Source organism: Myxocyprinus asiaticus, chromosome 28 (genome assembly GCF_019703515.2).
Source record: "Myxocyprinus asiaticus isolate MX2 ecotype Aquarium Trade chromosome 28, UBuf_Myxa_2, whole genome shotgun sequence".
In the NCBI taxonomy this organism is placed as follows: domain Eukaryota; kingdom Metazoa; phylum Chordata; class Actinopteri; order Cypriniformes; family Catostomidae; genus Myxocyprinus; species Myxocyprinus asiaticus.
This window is the reverse complement of record NC_059371.1, coordinates 2,903,830-2,917,730: the sequence shown is the minus strand read 5'-3', so window position 1 is coordinate 2,917,730 and position 13,901 is coordinate 2,903,830. Positions and strand designations below refer to the sequence as shown.

General features: G+C 41.3%; 1 pseudogene; it reads right to left on the bottom strand.

The window, feature by feature from the left end:
* Nucleotides 1-375: 375 nt before the first annotated feature.
* LOC127419359 (sodium/hydrogen exchanger 8-like) overlaps nt 376-13,901 on the bottom strand; it is a 51,391-nt pseudogene continuing 37,865 nt past the window's right edge.

Sequence of the window (13,901 nt, the reverse complement as noted above, 5' to 3'; positions counted from 1 at the left end):
TGTTATTTTATATATATAAATATATTTTGAAGTCATATGTAGCTTTCATTTTCAGTGAACTATTCCTTAAAAATTTTTAAACTAAAAAAAAAAAAAGTGTCCAATATTGCTATTTATTTTAGCTTTGTTTGCCTTAAATTCTCTTCAGTATTCAACTTTTTATTAATTGTCATCACCATTATTTTTTCCTCTAGTGCAACTCGAAACATTGTTTTGACCACATCTTCCCCTTCTCTTCATGTTGCAGGTCCACTGTGGAGTGTTGTATTAGAGTAAAGCGCTGCATCATCTTGTGCTCCATGTATTTGATGCTACATACTAAGAGAACGGCTTAAGTTCTGACTCATCTCTCTCTTTCAGCCCTTTCCAAGAGTCTCAGAGCAGTTCTGCTTCATTGTCATCATCTTCAGAACCAGACAACCCCTGACGCACCTCCTCGTACCATTTATTAGTAAGAGTCTTCATCTGGATCTGCCCATGCCACAGGTCCTTACAGAGAAGCATTTAGAGATTATTACCAGAAATTTAGCTTTCAGTTACTCACGTAATTGAAATTATTAGTAACCAGTGCCTGAAGTAAGCCAGTTTGAGCACTGTTTGAAACTAGATTTGGACATTTTCATCAGAAAATGTGTGGTGTTTGTCTGTGCAAAGTCGCCACCACAATGCTAGGGTGTTGTTGGTAGTTGCTAGGGTGTTGCATTGTGATTGCTAAGGTGTTCTTAATGGTTTTTAAAAAGTTGCTATGCAGTTGCTAGTGTGTTCTGGGTGGTTGTTATGTGGTTACTAATGTGTTCTGACTGTTTTTTAGTGTGTTGCAAAGTAGTTTCTAGGGTGTTCTGGCTGGTTTCTAGGGCATTTTGAGTCGCTTTTAACATGTTGCTTAGCAGCTGCTATGTTGTTCTGGGTGGTTGATAGGATGTTGCAAGGTGGTTGTTAATGTGCTCTGCATGTGTTTTTTAGTGTTGTGCTGTGTAGTTTCTAGGATGTTCTGTGAGGTTGCATGGTGTTGTTAGGCGAAACCGATTATGATTTTTTGTATTTTGCTATATAGTTTCCAGGGTATTCTGGGTGGTTGCTATGCTGTTGCTAGGTGGTTGCCAGGGTGTTGATATGCAGTTGCTTATGTGTTCTGAGTGACTTTCAGTGCATTGCTATGTAGTTTCTAGGGTGTTCTGGCTGGTTTCTAGGGCATTTTGAGTCGCTTTTAACATGTTGCTTAGCAGTTGCTAGGTTGTTCTGGGTGGTTGCTAGGATGTTGCAAGGTGGTTGTTAATGTGCTCTGCATGTGTTTTTTAGTGTTGTGCTGTGTAGTTTCTAGGATGTTCTGTGAGGTTGCATGGTGTTGTTAGGCGAAACCGATTATGATTTTTTGTATTTTGCTATGTAGTTTCCAGAGTGTTCTGGGTGGTTGCTATGCTGTTGCTAGGTGGTTGCCAGGGTGTTGATATGCAGTTGCTTATGTGTTCTAAGTGACTTTCAGTGCATTGCTATGTAGTTTCTAGTGTGTTCTGGGTGTTTGCTACAGTATGTAGTTGCTAGGGAGTTGCTAGGTGGTTGCCAGGGTGTTGTTATGCAGTTGCTAATGTGTTCTGATGGAGTTTTAGTGTGTTGCTATGTAGCTGCCAGGGCATTCTGGGTGGTTGCTAGGGCCTTGCTAGATGGTTGCCAAGGCATTGCTATGCAGTTGCTAGGGAGTTGCTAGGTGGCTGCCAGGGTGTTGTTATGCAGTTACTAACCTGTTCTGAGGGGGTTTTAGTGTGTTATTATGTAGCTGATAGGGTGTTCTGGGTGGTTGCTAGGGCCTTGCTAGATGGTTGCCAAGGCATTGCTATGCAGTTGCTAGGGAGTTGCTAGGTGGCTGCCAGGGTGTTGTTATGCAGTTACTAAACTGTTCTGAGGGGGTTTTAGTGTGTTATTATGTAGCTGATAGGGTGTTCTGGGTGGTTGCTAGGGCCTTGCTAGATTTTTTTCAGGCCATTGCTTTGAAGTTGCTATGGAGTTGCTAGGTGGTTACCAGGGTGTTATGCAGTTGCTTATGTGTTCTGAGTGATTTTCAGTGTGTTGCTATGTAGTTTCTGGGTGGTTAATAGGATTTTGCTGAGTGGTTGCTATGTAGTTGCTAAGGAGTTGCTAGGTGGTTGTTATACAGTTGTTGATGTGTTCTGAGGGGTTTGTAGTGTTTGTGTTGTTCTTGCTAGGATGTTATGAGTGGCTTTTAACATGCATCTAATGCAATTGAGAGGGCATTGTTAATGTTTAACAAACGTTTTGGGTAGCCTTTCACAAGCTTCTCACAATAAGTTGCTGGAATTTTGGCCCATTCCTCCAGACAAAACTGGTGTAACTGTGTCAGGTTTGTAGGCCTCCTTGCTCGCACACACTCTTTCAGTTCTGCTCACAAATTTTCTATAGTATTAAGATCAGGGCTTTGTGATGGCCACTCCAATACCTTGACTTTGTTGTCCTTAAGCCATTTTGCCACAACTTTGGAGGTATGCTTGGCATCATTGTCCATTTGGAAGACCCATTTGTGACCGAGCTTTAACTTAATGGCTGATGTCTTGAGATGTTGCTTCAATATATCCACATAATTTTCCTTTCTCATGATGCCATCTATTTTGTGAAGTGCACCAGTCCCTCCTGCAGTACAGCACCCCCACAACATGATGCTGCCACCCCTATGCTTCACGGTTGGGATGGTGTTCTTCGGCTTGCAAACCTCATCCTTTTTCCTTCAAACATAACGATGGTCATTATGACCAAACAGTTAAATTTTTGTTTCATCAGACCAGAGGACATTTCTCCAAAAAGTAAGATCTTTGTCCCCATGTGCACTTGCAAACTGTAGTCTGGCTTTTTATGGCAGTTTTGGAGCAGTGGCTTCTTCCTTGCTGAGCAGCCTTTCAGGTTATGTCGTGGATATAGATACTTGTCTACCTGTTTCCTCCAGCATCTTCACAAGGTCCTTTGCTGTTGTTCTGGGATTGATTTGCACTTTTCACACCAAACTACATGTAACAAAGTTTCATTGTTGGGAAGATAAAGAGGAAGCGGGAGCCGGTTTCCACATTCCAAGTGAGTCAGCTTTTATTAAAATAAAACAGAAAACTTTCCAGTGTATATCAAACAAAAAACTGCTTTTCAGCATAAATTGAAACAAGGTCCAGCTTTTCAGCAATAATTGTAAAAAGTCTCTGATCATAAGTACACAGTCTCTGGTGTGTCACTCTCTTTCTGTGGACTGGCCGTCTTTTATCTCCCCTGACTCTCACTGTGAACACAGAAACGGTAATTAGTCACAATTCATCTCAGGTGGATGTCCTTATCACTTTCTCTCTCCCCAGACCTCCACGCTACGTTCATCTCCAGGAGGCAGAATGTGTCTCCTTCCTGAGCGGTATGATGGCTGCGTGGTCCCATGGTGTTTATACTTGTGTACTATTGATTGTAAAGATGAACGTGGTACCTTCAGGCATTTGGAAATTGCTCCTAAGGATGAACCAGACTTGTGGAGGTCCACAATTTTTTTTCTGAGGTCTTGGCTGATTTCTTTTGATTTTCCCATGATGTCAAGCAAAGAGGCACTGAGTTTGAAGGTAAGCCTTAAAATACATCCACAGGTACACCACCAACTGACTCCAATTAGCCTATCAGAAGCTAAATGAGGCTTGACATCATTTTCTGGAATTTTCCAAGCGGCTTAAAGGCGCAGTTAACGTAGTGTATGTAAACTTCTGACCCACTGGAATTGTGATATAGTCAATTAAATGTGAAACAATCTGTCTGTAAACAATTGTTGGAAGAATTACTCATGTCATGCACAATGATGATGTCCTAAATGACTTGCCAAAACTATAGTTTGCTAATATGAAATCTGTGGAGTGGTTAAAAAATTAGTTTTAATGACTTCAACCTAAGTGTATGTAAACTTCTGACTTCAACTGTATTTGTAGTGTAGCTAGGGTGTTCTGGGTGGATGTCAGGAAGTTGCTAAGTGGTTGGTAATGTGTTCTGATTGGCTTTTAATGTGTTGCTATGTGGTTTCTAGGGTGTTCTGAGTGGTTACTAGGGTGTTTTGAGTGTTTAATTACTGGCCCAAGTCAAAAGTGGCCACCCTCGTGTGTGCTATTCTGCTGCCAGTTGCAACAAACCCCTTTAGAATCCCTTGGTCATAACACACTTTCAATGACTGCAAAGGGTTATCTTAAAGGAGAACTGTGTCATTTCTGTGCCACTAGCATAACCAAACATAATTTCAAATACTAATTTAAAATAGGTATTTTCCACTGATATATATTTGGAAATGAATTGCTGATGCAACGGTAAACTTCCATCAGGAGGTGAAGCCACCAGAAGTGTACGAGCAGCCATCTTGGTGTGCCTCAACTGCCACAGGTGATAATGCTGCCGATTCACCGTCTCCGACCTCTGGCTATGACAGCCGCATTTTTTCCCTCTAGTGACAATCATGAATAATGTTTAATTTGCTTGTTATGGATTTTTTTAGTTACGAGGGAGAAGATATAAGCAGATTGCGATGTCAGAGCATTCACCTGTGCAGCTCATCAGTGCAGCACAATGTTCCAAGGGATGTGAAAAATCTGTCCACAAGTTGTAATACAAGTAGGAAAAGCTGTAATATGTGCTTGTTTTCAGGTGACAACACGTCTTTTACCTCAGAGGGTCCTTATAAAGTCAGACCAGGATTTACACATCGTTTTAAATTCCCTGTTTTTATATTCTCGCTATATATAACTCGCTCTTGCTTTCAAGAGAAAGAAAAATAAAAGAAAAAAGAATTACACACAAAAATACCATACATTTAGGTGAAAGCTGTGGGTATTGGAAGACCCTTATTAATTTTTTTATTAAAATTTTCTGTCTCAGACAATGTAAGAAAACTTCTCTAAGGTAAAATACATCTTTAAACTAGGGATGAGCACGAGTACTCGAGTACTTGGACATGGCAGCAATGATCGATCATGAAAACGATGATCGATAGTGATCACGCATGATGTGACTTTTCACTTAATTCGAAATCCAGTGACAATTACCTGACAACTAAACACACAAACAAAGAGGGAGCTTATTTTTAAATTTGAGATTGATAATGTTGTGGTTTTGAGGGGTACACTGATTGTCAGAAACGTCTCATAGCAACCAAACTGATACAACACTGCAATGCTATCTTTACGATAATCAAAAGAGAGTGTAATTAACCGTGTTTTGAACACTGCTAAACAATGCTAAACACGTTTTATTATCATTTCATGTAAGAATTTTGACTCATTAATGGATATTATTTAATAAAAGTAAATGTTTGACACTGATTGTAAACCTCCCTGCCCTGCGTGAAGTAACACACACCTGCATCTCGACGAAATGGGAGTTGAAGATTTCTGCACGAGTTTCCATGTTAGATGTCCAATATAAAGTGTCATTCCATTGCACTTTCCCCAGTTGAAAGGTGGAAATTCAGACTCTCCGAGTTGAATGGAACACTTCATGAAGCAACAACAGCAACAACAATACAGAGCATCGCGGCTTTCCTCACAAGAGCAAACATTTGGGGACACACACACCAGGCACGTGTGGCAGTGGACTCAACGCGCTTAAGCAACGCATATACAGCAGGCGAGTGTTTCAAACAGCTAGACAGAGCTAGACAGAGCACAGCTAAATGGAACACAATGCACCATCTTCAAACTGAACTACAATTTAACAAGTATATTGAAAATGCAATGGTTATGGTGTCTCCTGTTATTTGAAAATAGACGGTTTAGACAGTCACTAAAAAACTGGTGCGTGCTTACTAAGATTATTATGGTAACCTGAAGGAAGAACAGACAGACGTGCATTGGGCACATTCTTTCAGAGTTGGACAGCGAATCTTCACATAATGATAAAATATGATGCATTATATTTTGAATCTTTTGTACATTTTGTAACATATTTTATAACAGCCTATAATAATGAATAGACGATACACTGGAACAACAAGGCACAATGCAGCAGCCATAGATGTTTGTCAGACATGTTATTATATATACAGTTATGAACATGTTATCGCCCCTCGAGTACTCGACAAGTATTCGAATAATTAGTCAGAGTACTCGAGTAGACAAAATGACCAAAATGCCCATCCCCACTTTAAACTAATAAATCTGTAAACTAAAAACACAAATGAGGATTCAATAATTATGCTTGTTGCAGTTATTACATTGTCTGATATTGAAATCTGATATATGGCCATATACAAACAAATATAATTAGAGTTCATATATTTGAGCATTTATGTACAAATTTAAATTCCACGAGTGTTTAAGAAAATATGTTACATATATGAAAATGTTTGTCATATTTTGAAATATACTGTATGTTGCATTCTGTATGTAGGCCTATATGTGACCTTTTTATATCAATAAAAAACATTTATGAACATTTATTTTCAGCAAGTGTTCAGCATTTTCAGATTCGTAGCCTACTGTATTAAGCATATCAACTTCTTATCACATTTTACTACACAGATAATGGGGATTTTAAGTGAATGTTAGGGATTCTTTGTATAAACGTTGGTTTTTGCTTTTCATTCGCAGCACTAAGGGTGAAGATTAAATGCTAGCTGTGATGTGTGGCATGTGTGCTGTCTGCGGTCCCACGAAAGTTTAGACAAGGATTTTGATAGTGAACTGACAACGTGGAGGAGACAAGGCAGAGACACTAACTGTTACTATGCAGATGATATAACGGCAGCTGTGCATTTGGGTATGTTGCGACTGCTTCAAGCTTTTTAAGCATTTGTTTTGCTGCTGTCAAACATGAAGGAAAGTGATGGGATTCCCTCAGATTAACATTTTTTTGTGGAAAATGTGTGGAAATTATAAAAAATTGGAAGCTACTGCAAATAATGCAGAGATTGGTTTGAATTTTTTTGAGACTGCAAAATCCTGGAGGGACTGGTATGCGTTGTAGGGATGTACAGGAATATCTACTAAGTACAGTTCAAAATCAAATCACTTTTATTGTCACACAACCATATACACAAGTGCAATAGTGTGTGAAATTCTTGGGTGCAGTTCCGAGCAACATAGTAGTCGTGACAGTGATGAGACATATACCAGTTTACAATAAACATCAGATTTACACAACATAATTTAAAATCTAATATACACATAATTACACACAACACAATATACAAATAATAACATACAATGTACAGTATACAATACACACAATATAGAATACACATTATACAATAAAAATATAGTATATATAGTATATATAAAATATACAGTATGTTGTATTGTACTGTATTGACATTCAGGCTGTCGGTTGATAGTAAGTTGCCAGCGTGTTGTTAAGAGAGAATTTAATTTATGACAGTCCGGTGTGAGATAATAAGAGTAATAAAGTGCAGTGCTGATGTATTTTGATCGTGAGAGATCAAGAGTTAAAAAGGCTGATTGCTTGGGGGAAGAAGCTATCATGTAGTCGGCTGGTGCGGGTCCTGATGCTGCGATACCGCCTGCCTGATGGTAGCAGTGAGAACAGCCCATGGCTCGGGTGGCTGGAGTCTCTGATGATCCTCCGAGCTTTTTTCACACACCGCCTGGTATATATGTCCTGGAGGGAGGGAAGCTCACCTCCGATGATGTGTCTGGCAGTTCGCACCACTTTTTGCAGGGCTTTGCGGTTGTGGGCGGTGCTATTGCTGTACCAGGCGGAGATGCAGCCAGTCAGGATGCTCTCTGCAGTGCTGGTGTAGAACTGTGTGAGGATGTGGCGGTTCATTCCAAACTTCCTCAGCCGTCTCAGGAAGAAGAGGCGCTGATGAGCCTTCTTCACAATGGCCTCAGTGTGGACCGACCATGTGAATTCCTCAGTGATGTGGACACCCGGGAACTTGAAGCTGCTGACTCTCTCCACTGGTGCTCCATTGATGGTGATGGGGCTGTGTTCTCTTTTTCTTCTCCTGAAGTCCACCACAAGCTCCTTTGTCTTACTGACGTTGAGGGAGAGGTTGTGCTCCTGACACCAGTGTGTCAGAGTGTGCACCTCCTCTCTGTAGGCTGTTTCATCATTGTCAGTGATCAGACCTACCACCGTCGTATCATCAGCAAACTTAATGATGGCATTGGAGCTATGTGTTGCCACACAGTCATGTGTGTACAGGGAATACAGGAGTGGGCTGAGAACACAGCCCTGCAGGGCTCCAGTGTTGAGGGTCAGTGATGAGGAGATGTTGCTGCCCATTCTAACCACCTGGCGTCTGCTTGACAGGAAGTCCAGGATCCAGCTGCACAGTGAGCTGTTTAAGCCCAGAGCCTGGAGTTTCACATAAAGCTTGGAGGGTACTATGGTGTTGAATGCTGAACTGTAGTCTACAAACAACATTCTCACATAAGTGTTCTTTTTTTCCAGGTAGGAGAGAGCAGTGTGTATTGTAGATGCAATGGCATCATCAGTGGAGCGGTTGTTGCGGTAAGCAAACTGCAATGGGTCCAGTGATGGAGGCAGCACAGAGCAGATGTAATCTCTGATTAGTCTCTCAAAGCATTTGCTGATGATGGGGGTCAGAGCAACAGGATGCCAGTCATTTAAGCAAGTGATTTTGGATTGCTTTGGAACAGGCACAATGGTGGATGTTTTAAAGCATGTGGGGACTACAGACAAAGAGAGGGAAAGGTTGAAAATGTCAGTAAAAACACCAGCCAGTTGGTTCGCTCACGCTCTGATGACACGGCCCGGAATGCCGTCTGGACCCACGGCTTTGCGGATATTCACCCGTCGGAAGGATAGGGTTATATCCGCTACAGAGACGGAGAGTGAACTAACCTCTGTAGCTTCGGTCATGAGAGCTCTCTCCATGAGGGCGGTGTTATTTCCCTCGAAACGAGCATAAAAATTATAAAGGGAGTTTTTATTCCCTTTAAAGTCCGTGATGATGTTAATTCCCTGCCACATGCTTCGAGAGTTGGTGGTGTTGAACTGTCCTTCAATCTTGTTCCTGTATTGATGTTTTGCTGTTCTGATTTTCGGAGGGCATAACTGGCTTGTTTATGCTCCTCCGCATTTCTGGAATTAAAAGTGGAGATCAAGTGCCCCGCGAACATCGCTATTAATCCAAGGTTTCTGGTTCGAGTAGATCTGTATTGTTTTGGTCGGAACAACGTCCTCTACGCACTTTCTAATGAAACACGTTACGCTATCAGCGTAAAGCTCGATGTCGTCATCATAGGCAGACCGGAACATCTCCCAGTCCGCGTGATCAAAACAGTCTTGTATCGTAGAGTCTGATTGGTCCGACCAGCACTGGATCGTTCTGAGGGTGGATGCTTCCTGTTTCAGTTTCTGCCTGTAAGCGGGCAGAAGCAGAATGGAAGAATGGTCCGATTTGCCGAATGGTGGGTGGGGGGAGGGGTTTGTAGCCATCCTGGAAGGGAGAGTAGCAATGGTCCAAAACCTGGACCCTCGTGTGTTAAAACTAATGTGTTGGTGGTATTTTGGTGTGACTCATTTGAGATTGGCTTTGTTAAAGTCCCCGGTCACAATGAATGTGGCCTCAGGGTGCTCGGTTTGCTGCTTGCTTATAATCCCATACAGTTCCTTGAGTGCCCGGTCTGTGTCGGCTTGTGACGGGAGGTACGCAGCAGTGATTATGACTGCAGCAAATTCCCTCGGTAGCCAGAATGGTCGACACAGAAGCATGAGAAATTCCGGATCAGGTGAGCAGAAAGACTTGATAGTCTTGGGCCTCATGTATTCAGATAGAAGACAAAGGCAGGCCTAACACAGTCGTAAAAACCTAACTCAAGCCCCCACATTCCAAGTCGTAAATAAAGACTACAAATCCCATGAAGCCTTGCTCACTAAAGGATCGAACTCTCAACTCCTATTGGATGAGGCACACAACAGAACGTCCCTCAAACATGACATCATCAGGAGCTGAAATACCTCTGAAATGCTTTCGGGATTTGCTTCCAGCAACTTTGCTTGCAGTGTGTGGACGCAGTTCAACGCTGCTCTCATGTGCAACCTCGTGGCACAAGGAAGTAACGTCCGACTTGAAACTGTAGCCATACAATCTCCATCTCGCTGGACGAGTTGAGATTACTCTGTGTTCAACCAAACACTCTAACGGATCCGAAGGAGACCGCCGAGCATTCGCATCTTCATCCGTTTGCCTACAGAAGTGAAGAGATTAAAGATTTCTCTTCCATCTTCAATCAAGTCGACATTTCTGAGTTCTCCGCCAGCCCGCCGAGAATCAACAGCCGTACCGCCCGCCGACAGAGCGAGGAAACTGCCTCCCGTCATCACCCGAGCCTCAAGGAACTGGCTCAGAGTTAAAGGACGGAGGAAAACACATTCTACCTGTGTCCTCATGCAATTCAAGTAAGAGGTTTACGTCTGGGCAGAGATAGAATATTATAGTGTGTTATTCTTGTGTTTCAAGGTTTTTGCTTGTACAGTTTACGGACCACCGAGTCTGCTCATTATTAATACTCAGGGTATTAATTATCACGAATTTGTTTTGCTGTATTGTGGTCCAACCAAATTGGATTGTTGTGCAATTTCACCATCGCGGGTGAGACAGAAACTGAGTTCATCCATTAAAGAGTCAAATAACGCGGGACTGTTTATGAGCCGTACACCGCATCTCTGAGCGATGAACTAAACAGCTGTTTTCTCTCCCACGATCGCGAAATCGGCTTTAGGGCTGTCACTTCTCTCTCTCTCTCGTAATAACCACACACACACACACACGCAGGCACGCGACCCCTCACAAACATTCTGGTACACATTTTTGGCTCGTAGATAGCTTAAATGCTAAAGCCCAGCTTTGTCCCTAAGCTATCGTACAAGCGGATACATGCGGTAACTGGTAGACGCCATCTCCGCCCCCATTCGCGGTCATATTCCCTGGCCGGAAGTCTCGCGTGACATACTCTCCACAAGAGTCACGTCCACCATTTTGTGTGCGTCCCTCCTTACACACACACACTGTCACACACACACCTGATGTGTTATAGGATTATTTTATTTCCATATCTAGTCATATCACTGTTTAGTTTGTAGTTGTAAGTCGGAAGTTTATTGACTGCATTGTATTAATTATTAATTGATATTACTGCATAAATAAACTTTGTTTATATTACAAAGAGAAGTGTTTTGGTTTGTTTTGCATACACCTGTGTCATGCTGATGGGATGTCAGTGCTCGGATTCAAACCTTCATTCATTGTTTTTTTCCCCGAAAATCGATATTCTTCGGATGTCGATTTTCCTAAGAAAACAATCTAATATTGAGACTGTTTTACTATTTGGTTATTAGTCCCTGATTCCAGGGTGGTGCCCCGTCAATGTTAATCCTTATTAATATTCTATTGATTTTTGATAATTGATAATTATCTTTGATGATTGAATTTGAATGATCAATAAGCTAGTTTTAATTTTAATTAATGTCTCATCGATGTTAACAATTAACGATTATCTTTGATAATTGTTGATTTAAAGGATTTTAAAAATCTAACATTGATTCTCATTAATGTTCTATTGATTTTAATAATTAATAATTATCTTTGATAATTATTAATTATTGCTAATAACCAAACTTGCTCCTAAACGTAGCACACTACATTTACTGGAGCCCCATAAAGAGGTTTTAATGAGTTAGATTTAATTAATTTACATATTAATTAATAACTAAAGAAATAATTATTAATTATTTCTGATAGTAACACTGATCTAAACAACCAGTAAAGCCCTACAATAGAATATACATTCCTCTGATCACACCAGGATTTGTTGATCATAAAACATACACCACCACCTCTGCTTTTACCTGAGAGGTCTTTCGCTCTGTCCGTTTGGTGCACGGAACCCCGCGGGTTCAATAGCTGAGTCTGGAATCTACGCAGACATCCAAGTTTCTGTAAGGCAGATAATGCAGCAGTCCCTCGTCTCTCGTTGGAAAGAGATCCGCGCTCTCAGCTCGCAGAGCTTGTTGTCCAGAGACTGAACATTTGCCAGTAGAATACTGGGTAGCGGGGGTCGATTTGCACGACGTCTTACTCTGATGAGAACGCCGGCTCTGTTTCCCCTTTTCCTTCTGCGTTTCCGCGGCCGGGCTGCTCAGACAAAGGGCTCCGCTGTCGTGTTTGTAAACAGCAGGTCGGCATCGAGGAATTTGAAGTCTGGTTTACGGTATTTAATTGCAGAACCAATGTCCAAAAGTGTTTGTCTGTTGTAGACAATAAGGCAGACAACAGCCAAGACAAAAAATATAAGAATTGTAAACAAAACAAACAAAAAAATGACAATGTTGTGTCGGGGCTCGCAACGCAGCAGCCATACTCGCGCCATCTTGAGTCCATTTATCGTGTTATGACATCATAAGCCATCCAGTTCTACAGTGGGATTCTCACACTTTTAATTGTTAACCCAGGGTCATTCTCAACCCTGGGTAAACTGAACCTTGGGTTATCTCGTTTCATGTTTCACACTGTTCATACTTTAGGTTAAGAAATAATCCTAGGTATTTAGTTTTCAAGGTTTCACACCACACTCATAAATCCTGGGCTAACATTCTTATTTGCATATTTATGAGGTTGATAACAATGATTGGATGAATAAAGCTTGCGACAGTCAGGCAACCTGTGTTATCAACTGCTTATCAATAGAAATTCGCTCTGTTTATCTTTCGTCATCTGAAACATATTACGAGTATGAAAACACAGGCAACACGGTGATAACCCCCTTTCAAAATTACAACTGTGAAACCTTGCTTTACCCTGGGTTAAAAGTGGGTTTTAAAAAGATGATAACTCTGTGTGAAAAGCCCTCAAAGGTTGCCTGAACACCCCCTCTTGTCTGTCATTGGTAGTTCAAACAGATAATTCATGCTAATGTTACTGTGTCGGTATACTTAAACAAACAGATCAGTGTTTTAACTGAGGGCACAGGTCTCTAGATAATGGTTAGATATGGGATTGTTCAAATGCCTGAGTTTAAGTGTGAGCAACAGTGATGCTTGTCTTAATGAACACCACTAATAATGTATCAATAAAATACTCTCAGATTAAGAATCTATGAATGACATTATAAAAACATGATGAACATCCGTCTTACCTCCTGTGCGAGTGAAGAAAGGGTTCAGATATTTGGTGTCCAGCCACAGGAAGCCCTTCAGATCCTGCCTGAGCTTCATACTCTTCCTCTGTCTGCTCAGACAAATACTCTGACTCAATGGTGTTACCCTTTGAGAGAGAGAGAGAATCATATTGCGAACCCTGAGAAGACACTAAGACCCCGTTTACACATGGTTTGAACATCTCAGGTGATCCATTCACAAGTGGAGAGAAGTACAAGAGGTACAATTCTGTAATGAAATGAAAACAGGAAGAATGATGCAGATGAAAATTGTCTCACCATATTCTCAGTTTTGCTTAGGTTGACATCTTTCTTGTTCTTGAATCGTGACTGGCTCTCCTCAATGTCCATGATATGGAGTTAATTAACAGAGGTTTGGGAGGAGCATGTTTATTTTAATCTGACAAATCACAGCCCACGAGCAGGAGTATATAAGCGGCTGCTTACCTGCTTCCTGTGACATGTCTCATGACATGAGAGTCTTCCCGCCCATTTCCCCATGAACATACCCAGGCAGATGGATCATCGGATGCAACTTCCCTGCAAAGCATTCGGCTCCACCAGAACAGCTCTTCCATCCAAAGAGTCTTGTTATTCAACAGAAGCTGCCACAGCACCTCTTTGTTTTTTAGCAGTATTGAAGTCTACCATGTTAAGTGTTTATATATATATTATTTTTTTTATTTTATTTTTTATTTTTTACCCTGTCTGTCTTTCTATGCTCCATTTGACGAAGCAGTTTACAGC